The 18,270-nt window shown below is 38.0% G+C and overlaps 1 protein-coding gene across 1 annotated transcript in view; it reads right to left on the bottom strand.

The window, feature by feature from the left end:
• cysltr1 (cysteinyl leukotriene receptor 1) overlaps positions 1–16,813 on the bottom strand; it is a 57,324-nt gene extending 40,511 nt beyond the window's left edge. Inside the window, exon 1 of the mRNA XM_028815974.2 lies at positions 16,483–16,813. The gene's annotated coding sequence lies outside the window, so the exon portion shown is untranslated. The remainder of the gene's footprint in view (positions 1–16,482) is intronic.
• Between the last annotated feature and the right edge of the window lie 1,457 nt (positions 16,814–18,270).

Below are 18,270 nucleotides of genomic sequence, written 5' to 3'. Positions count from 1 at the left end.
AACCATGCCCAGGGTCATCCCACCTCTCATTCATGTGAACGTTTTTGTCAGACACAGTTTCTGCTCTCTCAGCTCTTATACATTTTTACGTTTTCCTGACTTTAAGTTTCCATTTAAAGAAGACGTACTATGTCCAAATCTTATTGAAGAATTTCATCACGAAGGGTTATCAAGAGTAAAAATGAGTACACAGACAATCCTAGCACAGAGAAACAATGAAGGCAAACGAATTAACGGCAAAAATGTCGATCGGTAACACTGCAAATTAGTTAAATGCATATCAATAGATTATGCTAAAACAGTTGGTGGTGATTGCGTGGAAGATGAAAACATCGACTTACAATATTCCGAAGAATATCTACAACCGTTAACACGGTCCGGTCTTCCTCCGCACTAATTACTGTAGAAAGAAGGATGTATCCAAGAAAGGTAATGTAGTACATCTTCAGGGGATAACATTAGACAACAAAGGAGATCTTGATATGCCATTTGTATTAAAATGTTAACAGTTCCCCATTTGAATAGCTTTTGCAAAAACAGTTAACAAATCTCAGAGCCAAACATTTGAAAAAGTAATTTTATTTAATAGAAAGAAAGAAACAAAATTCAATCACGGGCAGTTATATGTTGCATTGTCACGATGAAAGTCCAAACACAGAATCACAATTCAATGTGATATTGATGAAAATCTAATTTAAAAAATTGTTTTTACTGAAGTTTTACAGTAAAAGTGTAAGTTTAAAAGGTTTTGCATGTTCATTTCAAAGCCAAACAGACCAAAATCATATTACGCAATGAATAACTCTAATGCAACATGAAACATAATTTACTTTCAAATTATTACATTTTACTATTTTTTAATATGATTAATTACTTGCTGTAATGTAAAATAGTTTGTAAATTGTATATCCGCATCCCCGAGCGGCAGAACTGCAAAGAGGCAGGCGTGTTGCGCAGGCACAGAGGTTGGCGAGCGAAGCAAGCTAGTTATCTACAAAAAAAAAATTCAAACTGCAGTGTTCCTCGCCTGCCTTACCAAAAACACAACAAAGGATTACAGGTCTCACTCATTTCCAACAACCTTATCATGCAGATAGGTGGCTGTTCAGTGCAATAAACAAAAAGAAAAAAAAAAGAAAACAGAAAAATAAATTGGAAACACAAACACAAATCAGAAAACACAGAAGCAGACTGAAAACACAAAAACAAACCAGAAAACATCCATCCATTTTCCAACCCGCTGAATCCGAACACAGGGTCACGGGGGTCTGCTGGAGCCAATCCTAGCCAACACAGGGCAGGAACCAATCCCGGGCAGGGTGCCAACCCACCGCAGGACACACACAAACACACCCACTAGGGCCAATTTAGAATCTCCAGTCCACCTAACCTGCATGTCTTTGGACTGTGGGAGGAAACTGGAGCACCCGGAGGAAACCCACGCAGACACGGGGAGAACATGCAAACTCCACGCAGGGAGGACCTGGGAAGCGAACCCAGGTCCCCAGGTCTCCCAACTGCGAGGCAGCAGCACTACCCAATGCGCCACCCAACCAGAAAACACAAAAAAGAAATTGAAAACACAATAACAAATCTAAACCACAAAAACAAATTGAATACACAAAACCAAATCAGAAACAACAAATGCAAAATGAGCAGCACGCAGACAAAATGATGACTATGCAAACAATATGAGGAGCATGAAAACAAAAAGAACAGCACATAATCTAAATCAAAGCAGAAAAAACAGTGACAGCAAAACTTACATCAATATTCAATTCCAGCTTTTCAACGAGTGGTGTGGCGAAAGTGAGAACGTGGAAAGGTACAAGAGAACTCTTTTTTAGTTGTTTTATATACAGAAAAATAACTTTGAGCACTCTCGGCCAAAGCAGTGGCAGAGCTGACTGGGGTTTCACCAGTAAATGGGTTTATAGCCAGTAGAAATCTGACATGTCTAGCGGAAGCATAGCAGAATGAATCTGATGCCTTGGTATCAGATATAATAGTTTGGTCTAAAATCAGCCAACTAACAAATCATGTTAAAAAGATCAACTGCCGCATGTGTCACAGACGATTGCCTTTGGTTCGTTACGTGTGTCCTGCAACACTCTGGTGTCATTTGAGTATTTGCTTGCTGTCACGCTCTCAGCATTACATTATGGTTTTCTAACAGTCAGTAAAGGATTGAGAAGCTTGTGTTTGTGATACTTTAAATGGATCTCCGGCAGGTATACAAAGGTTTTAAGTCCAATCATTAAAAAATAGCTAAATAGGAGGTAGACATTTGTCATCACTGTTTCCACCACACCACCCATTAATACCCCGTAATTCATGACGTACTGCCACCTCGCTTTTTTTTTCCTTTTCTTTTTAAACTGTGGCTTGCCAGCATATGTGGTAACATTTAAAAGAGTAACTAGACCAAAGTATGAAGATAGACATGAAATACTTTGGGATTTAACATAAAATTATCATACACTAAAGGGAATTACTGTCTCTTTTCATACTTACTTTCTAAAAATGGAGTTATCAAATACTGAAAGTGAAATATGACTACATATAGAGCAAAGTACCCAAATCACATTGGATCTGGGACCAAAACAATCAAACGTGCTGTTGCAACAAAATACTATGGAAGACTCATCAAACTGAAATAGTGTTTTACATCCTTCATGAATAATACACAGTAATGACAATACTAATCCTAACCCTAACCCCGGGTCTGAATGGGAGAGGAACACACTCTTCCGGTGGATACACACAGTCCAAAGGAGCGGACATACCCAGAGAAGCTGTCTATAAAAGAAGCCCCATGAATAACAGGTACAAAGAAGTGTAGACCCCTCACTTTTGACCACACTTTCCCTGGCAGCTAAAGTGCACTGGTTGTGATGCTTGGTCTCTGGTGAACATCATACAGTATGTTGACCCTGGCCTTGGGTCAGCTCACTAAACCCAGGGAAAGTATGGCTTATGGGATGCCTCTGACCTTGGGTGAGTGAAGTGACATGGAGCCGGGTGGTGTGTATCAGCTGTAGAAGCTAACATTATTTTATATGGCAATATCCAGCAGTATGGATTAAAGCATCTAATTCCATTTCTCTTTCTCTCTCACCCACAAGTTGTTATAATACATTTTAGGTTGTCACCTAATACTACAGTGGTGTTGATGTGAAAAGTTAATAATACCAGGAATAAAATTGTTGCACAAACATTGCATTGAGCATGTTAAATAATACAAGTCAGTAGCATGTATACTAATGCAATAAAAAAAAAAGGCCAATATCAAACATTTTTCAATGTGGAGTGCTGTCGGCATTAAGTTATAGCTTCACTACCAATTAAAAATACTGAAATATGTTTGTAATACTTTAAACACTGCTCTAACAGTGAGTGCTCAAGTACAGTATGTAAAAATACCTATAAAAGATAAGAGATTCCTTACTTTTCAGCATTCTTGCTTCCACCACACCGCTCGATGAAAAGCTGGGATTGAATCGTTTTCACTGTTTTTTCCATCTCTGGTTTGGGTTTTGCACTGTTCTTTTTGTTTTCATGCTTCTCAATTTGTTTGTGCAGTCTTCGTTGTATTTGCATGCTGCTCCATTTGGGTTTGTTGTTTCTGATTTGTTTTTGCGTATTGAGTTTGTTTTTGTGTATTGTGAACTGACTTGTAAATTTTCTATCTAACCATTTACACAGACTGTTGTGTATTAAATTTGCTTATGTGTTTTCTGATTTGTTTTTTCTTTTTCAATTTGTTTTTGCATTGTTTTATTTGTTTTTGTACATTCTGATTTGCATTTGTGTATTCAATTTGTTTTTGCATTTTCTGATTTGTGTTTCCAATTGGTTTTTGTGTTTTCCGATTTGTTGCTGCATGATTTAATTGGTTTTTGTGCATTGCACTTCAGGGCCATCGTAGATTTGGCCACAGGTTTTCATCCACATTAAAATGAATGTTCTCTCTTGCCAAACATCTTGGAAAGAACTTTTGGGCTTAGCCAATCTAAACCTGACACCTACTGTATCTGCTGTGATGTCATTGCATATCTCATCCATGGCCTAGAGAAGGGTCATCTGTTGATACAGGCACCTATCATACACTTTCCACCTTCATGTCGAGAAAAATTCCACAATAGGGTTTGAGGAAAGAAAAGTATAGGGGCAAGTACACAGTGGTGAACTGTGCATGGCCCTGAAACCATGCCTGCACCAGTTGAGCATGGTGAAACTTGACATTGTCCCACACAATAACTCAGGTCATGCCAACAGCTCTACACACCTGAGTTAGCTCATCAAGGAATGCTACAAGAAGCTCTGAATTGTATGAGCCAACACAAGGTCTGCATCCCACCACACCATCTTCTGATATAGCCACACACATGGTGATGTTGGCCCCATGTTGTCCGGGTATATTATGTTTACTTGAGCTACATAACTTCTAAATGTATTCTGATTAGGTTTCATAGCTATTTGCTTACCAGATTAAACTGAATTAAATTGTTCAGAGTGGTTATGCAAGGCTTGTAGTTTTTACATTATTTAGTTTCACTAGTTACAAAACAGCCCAAGAAACCTGACCTAGAAATAGGTTGTCAATGCCATTTAATTACATTAATAGGTTAAGGAGTTTCTGGTTGCTACTTCCATTAAATGGCCTGTGAAAGGTGAGTTTAATGCAGTTCTGTTTTTTAGCATAAATGCACAATATTAATGTAATCATGCACTTTATCATCCCTGAATGGGAAGTTCTGTTGTTTTCTTGTATATAGGTTTACTATAATGTGACTAAGGTCTGCATTTTCCTTCTCTGTTGCTTGCACAAAAAGTCAGAGATGATGTATGGTAAATACTGGAAGTAGAACACCCTTTAAGGTTACATAGTTTTCTTGCCAAGTTTTTTTGGTTTCTCATTATGTACATAAGTACATTGACAGAAGCTCACAAGCAATCTTGTGTTTCTCTGTGAGCCATTTATAAACTGTTTATCTACACTTAAGTTCCATTCACCTCCATTTAATTTGATGAAATGTTTAAAATGCTTATTATTAATGTTCATTTTCTTGGCTGCTTTTTTTTAAATGGAAAGCTCTGGGTAATCACAGACTTTATGATTCATTTCATCATTCACAAGCTTTTTTATTATAAATAAAATAAGCACATACAGAATCAATTCAGAAATCTGCCAAAAAAGAAACCCCTGACAAAGTAACCTAACAAGTCAACGTACATTTTTGACTTCTTGAAGAGTCTGGTGTCAACAAAACATGACTAGATAAAGAAAGCAGGAAAAAACAGACATATGCTAAACATTACAGTTAATGAATGGAACCGAAATGAAAACAAACCTCTCAGGAACATCTAATAAAGCAGCATGAGATCTTTTATCAGCTTCACTCAAGCTACAAATATTTTAGCTAAGGTGTCAACAAAGACTACTGGGTTGAAACTGGGTTGGTTAAGAATCCTTTTAACAAGTTTAGGTTGCTTTTGCTTCTCCACAGACCATTGTTACTCTTCTTACATACTGTACTTTACAGACACCCTGCAGGCGTATACATCCAAGAATATGTATGATGTGTATTCACAAATTAGTTAATTAGGTTAATATTTAGTTAAAGTTTCATTTGCTTACATTCTCAAATGTAGGAAGTAATCATCTACCGATGCTCTATTGTAAATGTGGACAGATCACAGACTTACTGTCATGGGTCACAAGGTATATTCACCTTGGCTGGTGTTCAAAGTTCTGTTTGTTTTGTGTGATTATATGCCATTAACTTGCATTATGGTCTATTTTATTATGTATATTTTCCTTTGTGTTCCTTTGTCCTTGTCCCTTATGCTTTGTGGGTGGTCCCACGAGGGGTGGGAGACCTGCCCATCACCATTAGGAACAGCCTTCCATCCTTCTTAAGGGAGGGCCTCCAACATGATTCGTCGCAGTTCATTGAACACGCTGGAGTTGAGTGTTTTCGTGAGTTACTGTGCAATTGCTATTCTTTGCATTTTCTGGATTTTCAACCCTGTGCTTCGTTCTTGACTTTGCCTCTTAGGTTATGTTTTGGAACTGTGCTTTCTGAGTTTTTTGAACCTCTGCTCTGTCTTGACTTTGATTTCTGGATTTCCTATTGGGACTGTGTTATTTGCTATTTTTGAACTTCTTCTCTGTTTTGACCACTGCCTTTGGATTCTGTATTGGGATTTTGTTTGCTGAGTCTGGCTTGCCTCTTCAGGCATCTCCTTGTGCTCTTTGGAGCTTTGTGCTTGCACAGCCATTTTTGTAAAACCTTTTATTTTATCAGACTTTCGGTTTCCAGATGGGGTATTTTGACAGTGTTTTCCCTCACTAGTGGGCAATTTGGAAGTTGTTTTCAACCTGTGCTTTTGAACCCAAGCAACTTCATGAAATCTATACTGGCATGATGTCTGTTTTTGCAACATTATTTGATAATGATGTTTTAGAAATGTATTGTTGAAGGGTAAAGTATTGAAATTTTACTACAATTTAGGCTCCTCCTAAAGCGGTCACTTCAAATTAAAAAAAATTCAATCTTGTTTCACTGTTAAATAACTACAGTATTAAGCATTAACTAATCCTAGATAGGAACCCAGTCCATCGTAAAGGAAAAATATTCAATTATTTAAAATCCAGGCAATAAAACGATTAAAAAGATTAAAAACAGTTGTTAGTATTGACAAAGCCCTGTTAAGGTCAATAATTAGCCCATTTTTCAATGAGGGTCAATTTCACCAGTAATTAATTTTAATGTAGTTAATATGAGAATTATTGTGTTTAAAATATCTTTTCTGTAGCACTTACTCCATGACTTCAACTTCTTGGTTTCTGAAAATTGTATAAATACCAATTGCTAGGCATGCTTACACCAACATAATTCATCCATTTTTGTATATAACAGCTGGCTTGTAACAAACAAGTTTTTGTCCTCTACATTATATTTGCTTTGCCAGTTGCTAGAGTACCCGGGTGGTTAATGTAGGTATCTGTGTTCAAGATAGGATAAAATGTGATACCCTAGAAGTACCCTAATTAGAAGATGAAATACCATCAATAACTGACATTTAAGATTCACATGTACTCGGGTAGGGTGATATAATACCATAACTGCTATCTCCAACCAACAACATTTATTTATATAGCACATTTTCATACAACAATGTCGCCCTAAGTGCTTTACAAGATGACAAAGAGAAAGTTACGAGAAAAGAAAAAATATTAAGATTAGGCAAACATAGTAAAAACAAAAAAGGAAAGGTCAGATGGCTGGGAGAACAGAAAAAAACAAAAAAAACTCCAATTATACTGGAGAAAAAAACAATATCTGCAGGGATTTCAAGACCAAAAGGCTGCCCTGCCTCCAATGAACATTCTACCTAACATACATGTTCCTAAATCAAACCTCTTAGTTTTCATGCTTCACGTGATAGGAATTTGATCAAGTTGGTCTTGTGTACAGCTCAGACACCCGCCTTCATTCCATCATCTCAGGGTGCTGCATGGTACCTAGATCAGTTTGGTGGTGGTGCAGATAGTGGAGATTAGTACAGATTGTGGATCCCTAAAATATATGAGAATTCCATACCCATACCGTCTATTATGAATATAACTAAAATGTAGCTACAATAAAGCCATATTAAAATAATGGGTTTGCAGACAGTTATTTTTAAATGTTCCACATTGTTACCCTGGTGAATTTCTATTGGTAAAGTATTCCAGAATTTAGGTGCATAACAGCAAAAGGCCGCCTCACCACTTTTTTTAAGCTTGGCTCTTGGAATTATAAGCAGACCTCCATCTGAAGATCTAGGGTTACAACTTGGAGTGTAATGGGACAGACATTCCAAAATATAGGACAGAGCAAGATTATTTAAGGCTTTATAAACCATCAGTAGTATTTTAAAGTCAATTCTGAGTGACACGGGTAACCAATGTAATGACGCTAAAACTGGTGAGATGTGCTCAGATTTTCTTTTTCTAGTTAAGATTCTGGCTGCTGCATTCAGCACTAACTATAACCAATTGCTGTCTTTCTTAGGTAATCATATTAGGAATGCATTATAGTAATCTAGTCGACTAAAAACAAAAGTGTGAATTAATTTTTCAGCATCTTGTAAAGTTATAACAGGTCTACTTTTTGCTATATACTTTAAGTGAAAAAATGCAGATCTAGCAATCTGCTTAATATGTAATTTAAAGGTTATTTCAGAGTCAATGATTACAAATAAATTATTTACCTCCACCTTAATTTTTAAACCTAACAGATCCTTTTTATTTCTAATGTCCTCGCTATATCCATGTTTGCCAATCACTACAATTTCATTTTTTACCTTATTTAGTTTCAAAAAGTTACTACTCTTCCATTCAGAATTGCTGCTAAGACATTGAATCAGAGAGACAAGAGCATCAGGGTCATCAGGCGCTATTGATAAATAAAGTTGTGTGTCATCTGTATAGCTGTGGTAGCTCACCTTGTGCTTTGAGGTAATCTGACCTAATGGAAGCAAGTAGATTGGAAAGAGCAGCAGACCAAGAATAGATACTTGTGGTACACCATATGCAATATCGTGAGTCTCCAAAGTATAATTACCACAACTAACAAAGAATTTTCTACCTATTAAGTAAGGCTGAAATCAATTTAAGACACTGCCAAAGAGGCCCACCCACTGTCCAGGACAATTTATAAGAATGCTGTGGTGCATGGTGTCAAATGCTGCACTCAAGTCCAATAGAACAAGAACAGATATACAGCCTCTGTCTGTATTAACCTGCAAATTATTTACTGCTTTTAACCACTGCAGTTTCTATAATATGGTACTATCGGCAGGACCAGGTTTCAAATACTGGCTTCCTTAACATCTATGCAGACTTTGCACCTTCTCCCTATGTCAATGTTGGCACGATCCAGGTACTCTAGTATTCTCCCACAATTCATACTGGCCAAGTAAGGTCGTGTATGGATGTGTTCCAGGGAAGATTTCAATTGTTTCTCTCTCCAGGTAGTAAATAGATTTATCAAATATTATTTCCACTTTTAAAATGCAGGTATGGCTGAGGAGAAAGGGGGTACTCAGCCACATTTTGCAGTGAAGAACATCTAGCCAGCACTTTTGTAAATGTTCATAACACAGTGTCTGCATTGTAGCAAGTGGAAAAGCACTACATATCTAACAACATATGTTTTATAGTAGTAATCAACAAAAGAGAGAATGTACATTTGATATTCAGTTATATGAATCATCATTATAGTAGAAGACTCTTTTAAAAATATTGCTGTGAAAAAGAATGCCACAGCCAGCACTTAGTGAAGATGCTAATGGTTTGATATCAACTGCAAAGACAAGCATTTGAATAGACATTATATGCAGCTGAGTTCTCCGTTTTGTATTTAAACTTTGAAGTGAGTACCATCGATCAGTTTTTGATTTATTAGTACCGTGAATCCAACCCTGGTGTGTGCACGAGTTTTCCTTGGAAAAGGTCGGTGTCTCATACAGAGGTGTGTTCCTATGTTCTACGCAGTACTTTCAGGAGAAGTTTCAATTCTATTTCCAACAGATGAAGATTAATGAGATGAATACTTTAGTTCTAACTGACTTATGTGACTCCCTCAGCTGAAATTATTTTTAACCCTGGTTCCACAGATGCACTGTGCTTGTTTATTTGATTCCAGTTCTGGCCTTAATTAGAAGTCAATTCACACTGACAGTATAACACATCAACTGGTTAGATTGTATGTTGCTGTTACATAAAAGGTTCCTATTATGTTAGGCCAAAAAAAAACAAAACTTTAAGTGGTCTAATGTCTAATGGGGATTAATGTGTTCTAGCCCACCTCTGTCATCAGCTTTTCTCTTATTCCTTTCTTTTTTATTTTCAGGTAATGTAAAATAAGCCCTGTAACAGACTGTTGCCTTACACAAGGTTGGTTCCTGACTTGTGCTGCCAGGATAGTGTCTGGCTTTGTCACGCCTCAGCATAGATCAATTGGGTCTGGGAATGTTATATGTGCAAATGGTACTAATCTAGCTGGTCCACTACTGCTAACCTTGGCATTTGTAACTCATTGTAATTTGAAAGCATGTCTAGTTAAGAAAAAACAGAAATTCAGGGCACATCATATTAACAAGGAAGAAAAAAACCATAGGACTGAATTAACATTTAAGAATTAAAAACAGCAATGTCAAACTTGCACTACTGGCTATTTATGAAACAATAAAGAACTGGAACAGACTCTTGATTTAAAGATAAAACCAAAACATTCTACAGAAAGGAATTCTTACAAAAAAAAATTCTAACAAAGACCAGAGTTCAAAGCTACTACCTTAGTGGAAGCAGCAGGTTTAATATTTTCATATATGCGCCAATGGCTGAATAAGAGTCAGTTGTTTTTTGGCCTAAATCTGTCCTGATTACTGGGCTGTGAAGTCATTGAACTTTTCCTGGTAATGTCAGGTGTCAAGTAAGTGTGGACTGGATGCCAGTGTGTCTCTTTGCACACTCACCTGCACAGTCACTCATGCTCATGTTGGGTCAATCTGCAGTTGTCTAATAATCTAGACTGTATGTATTTTATGAAGAAAATGGCCCAACACTGGGGAGAATGTGCAAAATTTACATGGACATGTATCTGTCCAGATCCTCACCTTTGATTTCAGGGGATTTCAAACAGGAGTTCAAACACCTGTGCTAATCTATTGTAAGTTACAAAGTGGTAGAAGTTCCAACATTTTTAAAGTGTAGTAATTTGTTATGTCTTTTATATTGTTTAACATAATACCTTGTACTTCTGGAAAAACCTGCTCTACAAATAAAACCATTCACGTGCTTATAGTAAGAAATCCGTTTAACATATACAATAGATATTATCATAAATTTAAAAAAAACTTGAAAACATTTTTAAAAAGTATACTTCTCTGACAGACACTTTTTTTTTTAGGTATGCATTAACGCAAAGCCCTTCAAATATGGCATACTCTACTCCACACAACAAAAATACTTAAGCAAACAAAAGCTGTACTATAAGAACAACACATCAAACAGGACACAGTCTTGTAAATGAGCCAAAAAGTATTTTACATTTAATTTCAAAGTAAAACAAACCCACACTGTATCATAGCCCATGCAAACTGAATAATCTCAATGCGGGGCATAACCAAGGGGCTCAGGAAGATACACAGAATACATTTTTAGATGTTCACTAAGTAACCCTTAACTTGAATATTCAATTCAGTTTATTCTTACACAGTTCTTAGCAGCATGGAGCAAATTTACAGTCTCCTGGCCACTTAAACTTTGTATTTTGCAGTGTTTGATGAAAAACAAAGTAAACTGAGAAACACTCATGCAGATTTGCAGAGATCCCTGCACAAATGATCCAAGTCCAGTATCTTACAGTGGAATAGAGGTGCTAATCTGTGTGCCATCATGTCACTCTTTCCTTAAATGCACTACTTAACTCTGAAAATGTTAAATTCTAAAGAAATAGCATTATAATGAATATATAATAAAATAATAATATTATCTAGTAGTGACCATTAATAGGCGAGACTATGGTTCGTTTTTAAGATTGAAGATTAAAACGAGTAAACGAGTAAAAGATAGAGCTGGGATGTTCCCAACAGTTTACTCAAGAAAGCTCTGCTGTCAAGAAGCACCTTGAAGAACGTATGTGTGTCTCTGTCTCCATATACCCAGTGTGTCTGTCTGTCCAGAAATTTTGCATTATGCAGCCCCTGCCCTCTGATATCGGTTACTCAGGCTATCCCTTTCCTGACCTGGTCTCTCTCTTTAAATGTGTCGGAGATTTTTGTACAACACTTAGTACATTCAAATGCAGATTAGAGTAATCCCCCACTCTATCGCGGTTCAGCTATCACGCTCCCGCTACATAGCGGATTTATTAATACTATTATTATTACTAGGGGGCTCTGCTCCCTGCTCGCTTCACTCGTCCCCCCCTCGTTTGGTTTACCAGATAAACAATTTAAAGAGATTGTTATTTTCATGGGAATTGTTACATATGCATTATTTTCATTCTTATTTTAAAACTTTTGTAAAAACAATATTTGTCCTTTATTTCCTGCCCCGGGCATGGTTAAATCTCTTTCTCGCGGCACTTATAACGCTGCTCGTGTTGTGAAGGGGGAGTCTGAATGCACGCTAAAGAGATGCGATCGGTTCAGCTGGTGTCTTGCTGCTGCTGCTTGCCAGCTGTATGTTGTGCTTGTCGCGCTTTGCGTCAATCACTTAAAAGCGTTACGCTCCTGCCACTTCGTCTTGGGAAGAGGGGAGCTGAATGCACGCTAAGGAGATGTGGACTTTGTGCTGGCTCTGTGCTGCTTGTTTTTCAGCTTGTCACTCTGCATGTCAATCATTTAAAAGCCTCTACAGCAGCTCTTATCCTGTCTCACTGCCTTGTCTTGGGTGAAGTTAAAATGTTTAATAATAGAGATGTTACTCATATCCTTAGCCCGACATCCACATATCATATGTGTTTACAAAGTGTGTTTTAATAAGTTTACATGTGTTTAAAGCGTGTGGGATGGGTATTTTAAGGCTTAAACTATAAAAAAAATGTGGTCGTCCTATATCGCAGATTTTCACCTATCACGGGTGGGTCTGAAACGTAACTTCCGCAATAGGCGGGGGATTACTGTATATCATTTTGACATGGCAGACCTTAAAACTTGATTCATTTTACCTTTGTTGTGTAGACACAATTAAAGGTCAAAATGGCAATATGCAGTTTTTGCAAGATAAAAAGTGTGAACTCACTTTCTGTTGATCATTCTACAAAAATGTTCACTGCCTGCAAAATTATAGTCTTGCATTTTTACAATAACAGTTTTAGGATCATGTTTTTGTATTAGACATTGGTTTCCAGGACATTATCATCAAAAACAAGACACTGTTTTTGGTTGATTTTAAGTGCAAACTGATGGTGATAAGGTATTACTAGGCACTTGCTTCACCAGGTTTGAAACAGTAATTGGATGTTTTCTAAAGCAGATGTTATGGTAGTGCTGTCCTGGGTTAAATCTTGACCTATGCACTGGCTTTTTGGAGTTGCTAATACTGTGAGGGTTTTACTAGAGATACCTCCGTCTCAGTGACATGCGACCCTAACATTTACGACATGAGTATACCCTGTGCTGGTCTGTCAACCACTCCAAAGCTGGTTCTGAATGAATCGATGCCAGCCTTTGTGACCTTGAAATGGATAAGCGAGTTCAAAAATAGACAGGTGTGTCTTCTAAAGTTCTCACTAATACTGTATATGTTGTTTAGTAGCTGAAATACAGTAAATTTGTATTAGGCAATTATCACTAACTTTAGGTGTTGCTTTGTGGCAATAGGCTGAGCAAGTTCTGGATTATGAAATTCTCAAATGAAAATTTAAGTGAATAGTTGCTGTGTGTCATACTGGCTACAAATGTAAACTAACAGCAAATTTGATTTTTAACTTAAAGTTGCAATTAGATTGACAAAGGGGTGGGGTGGGATTGTCTTCCAACCCAGGAGTGACATGATACAGACCAGTCCAAAAGCATAGTAGGGCGGGTATTATTATTAGACTACCATGGTAACTGCCATTAAAACAAACAACAACAGCAACGATTTATTTCTTTTATAGCCCAAAATTACACAATGAATGCCTCAAAGGGCTTTAACAGGCCATGTTTTTTTGACAGCTCCCTAGCCTTGACTCCCTAAGAAGATAAGGAAAAACTCCCTAAACACCTTTGTAGAAAATAAAATGGAAGAAATCTTGGAGACAGCAGTTCAGAAAGAGACCTCCGTCCAGGTAGTTTGGACATGCAGTAGGTGTCAAAAAAACAGCACACAAGTAAACCTCTTTGCAGAGTTAGATGGCCAATCTATCATTGCCACTGCAGAAATACAGTAGAAAAAAAACAAAACTACTTTGTTATTATAGTGCTTCTCACCAAGTGCAGGCATAGGGCACCACAACAATGCTCATGGCAAAATGCAAGAGTAGTTTATACTACTCACTTAATACAGAACTATCACATATGAGGATACAGATTTGTTCAAATACATCGAAATAAAGTAGAACCTTGGCCAGAAACGACACATACAGCACCTAAATCAATTGTCTCTTGTTCATTTCAATTCACTCACGAGGATGACGGAACAACAAGTTGCCATAGGATAATGAGTATTGTCTTGGAGAGAATAGGTAGCTTCAGCTTTGTACCCTCGATAGCTTTCCAATCACTTTTATCTCATCATCAACACCCTCTGTCTTGGGGACTGTTGAAGGTGAGAGTAGAAAAACAGTCAAGATCTTTGGACAGGGGATATGCAGAGTCATTAACGCTTGTAACATCCTACATCTGCTCCACTATCTCTTTCTTTATCCAGCTCAGCTGTTTTTACATCTGTTATGTACCCACAAGTACAACCCTCTGTTGTCTTTGGCCTTGACTCTGCAGTTGAACTAACTTCCTCCCTTCACATGGGGCCAGCCTCATATTTAATAACAAATTAGTAATTAATAGGACTACCACTATGTAGTGTGTACTACTATGTACAATGGGTAATTACAACTTTGCAATAAGTAATACATGATGCCCGTGTAGATGGAATATATTATTGCATATCCTTCCATAGCTAATTTCTTTATATTCTGCAATCATTTATTTCACACTGGTCAGGTAATCTTCTGTAATATAAAATGCCACAAACTCCATCCTATCATGATCCCACAGCACCATCATGCTACACATACCTGCGTGCTGTCTTCTTCTTTTCTACCTCAGCATCATCGGACTGACTCTCTGTGCCAAATAATTGTAGCAGAACTGACACACGGGCAGCGTTTTGCTCTCCCTGGACACTAATAACGGGCTGCGTTTCTTGCGGCGTACATTCACTAAACATTCTGCCTTTCATAATAGTGTAAGCACAGCTTAAATTCTAGCCCTAAAGCTATCTACGAAAACAAGGTAGTGGCGCTAATTTTACAACCCACACTGCCGCCGAGCTATTTAGTCTTGTCACGTGAACACCGCATATCGAAGTCTGGCAGACATGACATGTTAATAAAGTTAAAAACTCGATGCATTTAGGCAATATGACAGACTTTAGGGTCAATCACATTTGACACGTTAGCTAGATGGCTAATTTGCTGTCACCTAGTGCTATAGAAGTAGTGAACCAATGCAGTTTTGTAAAGTTACGAATGACATCTTTTCTCACCTGTTCTAAATAGAGCTGATATTTTCGTACGTCACGCATCATCCAGTGCCGTTTTTTCCGCTTAATCTTTTCTTTCTCCTCGCATCTTTCTCTTTTCTTGTACCTTTGGTGCCCAATGTAGTAAAAGGGATGGATGGATAGTTTCAATTTCTCGCGCTCGAGGTTGTACCATTTTGGGAGGGATCGCCCTCTTTTACAGGATACCTGCACGCGAAGCGGGTTTATTCCACTTCGGGGTGGTGTGGTTTTTTTTATGGATTTTCTAAATGCGTGCTGTATGGTGTTCATTTATTTATGAGAACGTGAAAGAGTGTGCAAGGCAGCTCGACCTACCCAGAAAATGTCCCGATGTTCCCGATGGCCACTCCGCTCCTGACTAATGACTTTTAGTCATTAGAGAACAGATGTTTTATTAATAAGCATCGATACTTGTGTTGGGTTGTCATTATATTTAAGTTGTCCTATCCATCCATTTCTGTACTTTCAAACTTACTTTAACGATCACAGAGGCGACTGCCCAAGACCATAGTATAGGATACAAGTCAGGATACACCCGTCGATGAGGTGCAAGATCTTCTAGGGTTACATTCTCACATTCACCCATACTAGGATAAGGCTGCCGGTCAAACTCACCTGCAAGACTTTGAAATGTGGATTGTATCAAGTAGTATTCGGTTAAACCGTTAGATGGATTCTTGCTGCTTTTCTTGTTTGAATTAGGCGCTGGTTGATTATTCACCGTGTACATTTTTTTTTTTTGGTCACCCAAGTATTGGAGATGTGAGTAGAAACGCTTTCTACCTGCGAGTCTCTGATGTTCGACGAGCTTTTCAGTAAATGACCCATTTGCGACGATGCAGAAGTTAAGTAAATAACAAGATGTGTTAAGAAGAATTGTGACTTTTGTAGTCAACTTTTTTTATCTAATCTACACACTCATTTTTAATTTGTAACGTAGATAGCCCAGCAGCTTATCAGTCCCAACGTACAACGGATACACATGGAAGCAGCGTAATCAAGCAGCACTAGCATGACCGTACAGTATTATTCATTTTATTTCTACTTACATTTATACGTTTATTAATGTTAATAAGGAGCCGATGAGTCCTGCGAGGGCTGGAAGAACTTCTGTAATACCATATAGGCACGAGAGGAGCAGCTTTGACGAGTAAAGCCAACCTGTTAACGTAGCTGCACGGATACCAAAAAGAACAGAAAGCAAACTAACTTACCTTGTCCAAACTTGTGAAGCTAAAAGTTATCAAAGGAAATTCCACCTGCAATTTCCTTTGTCCGAAATTTAAAAAAAAATCAGGGGGACATAGGCAAGAGAATTCAAGACGATGAGCAGCGCTGCTGCCACGGGTGGTCTCCCCACATGCCGCTGCTTACTTCACTTAAGAACTTCTCGTCTCTGCAGCTGCACACGTCTCTGCCTCTCTGCCCGCTGACTTTCCTGCAGATACGCCCACTTTCATCTGGCTTTCCTTTCCAGGAAGTTCATGCTGTCTGCCTAATTAAATCATTGTTTTCTGATCAGAAACATTTAGAATGATTTTTAAATGGCAATATTCATTATTTTAACCATACATTCTGTATTACAGCGAAACACATGTTGTGCTGAGGAGCGTGCACTCTGCGTATTACCATAAGAGTTATACTTAAAAACCTAATGAATTTAATAGCCCGTTGCATGTTTTTGGAGAACTCTTGGCAGATTTTGTGCGCACCTTTAATATAAGGAATAGTAAGGCACCTTAAAGCGGGGAAGTACAGCAAAATCATAACGCAAAATTCACAAACCCAACTAATCCAATTCAGGGTCAATGGAAGTGAGAGCCTATAGGCAGCACTGGGTACAAGGCAGTATCAGGTACATTTTAACTTATGTATTTATTTTGTAATAGTTCGTTTGCTTTTTTATGCAGCAAACATTTTTGAGATCTTATGATATTTAACTCTTATCATTAAATGTAGTGTCTATGTAAGCAGTGCCCATTCAGTGATTCACTGATTTGCCGGTGTCTTTTAATCTATCCATCTTCCATATCCATACAAGTTACAGGGTGTGAGATGGATTAAATTATTCTCTTAATGATGATTGTATATAGAAGGGTGTGTATTACAGCTATGTTACGCAGCCTTTATAAGCCCAGGCACTTGGTCTTTGTTTTGCCAGTGTGAACTGGAGTGGTGGCTCTGAGGCTAGGGATCTGCACTAGCAATGGGAAGGTTGCTGGTTCAAATCCTGTAAATGTCAATAGGGACTCTACTCTGTTGGACCCTTCAGCAAGGCCCTTAACCTGCAATTGCTGAGTGCTTTGAGTAGTGAGAAAAGCGCTATATACTGTAAATGCAAAGAATTATTATTAACTTAGACTGTTCATATGTCTGTCCTGCCACAGGTCTCTTGAATAAAGGACGTTCATTGGATATGTCCCAGTGGTGATCTCAGCTGTTATTTAATAAGAAAATTCTCCAAGAGCAGGACACCAGTCCTTCGCAGGCCCCATTCACACCATACACCAAAAGAACAATTTAGAGTCGCCAGTGTAGAATTGATAAATATGGGTGATGGCCCAAGTAGTAACGTGTGGTTCGTGAGCAAGGCGGGTGTTGTCTCTTTAAGAGACTAATTCACCCACCCATATAAATTGGCTTAGAAACGATCTCAACAAAATCTATGTGCCTTAGATGTTCAGTTTTACTTGATGCATTGGGGCTTGTCATGTTTTTCTTTACTCTTTTCTCAATATTGTTAGTTTGATTTGCCATGAGTTGTTGCTGCAAAGTGTGTTTATAGATTTCTTTTTTATTTTATTATTTCATTAGTTTTTGGCTGCGGTCGGTTGGCACCCTGCCCAGGATTGGTTCCTGCTTTGTGCCCTGTGTTGGCTGGGATTGGTTCCAGCAGACCTCCGTGACCCTGTGTTCGGATTCAGCGGGTTAGAAACTGGATGGATGGATGGATTAGTTTTTGGGAGGTTTGTAGGATTTTTATTGCACATCATGAAGTTCAT

This window comes from Erpetoichthys calabaricus, chromosome 12, assembly GCF_900747795.2.
Source record: "Erpetoichthys calabaricus chromosome 12, fErpCal1.3, whole genome shotgun sequence".
Taxonomy (NCBI): Eukaryota; Metazoa; Chordata; class Cladistia; order Polypteriformes; family Polypteridae; genus Erpetoichthys; species Erpetoichthys calabaricus.
This window is presented reverse-complemented; position numbering and strand designations above follow the sequence as displayed.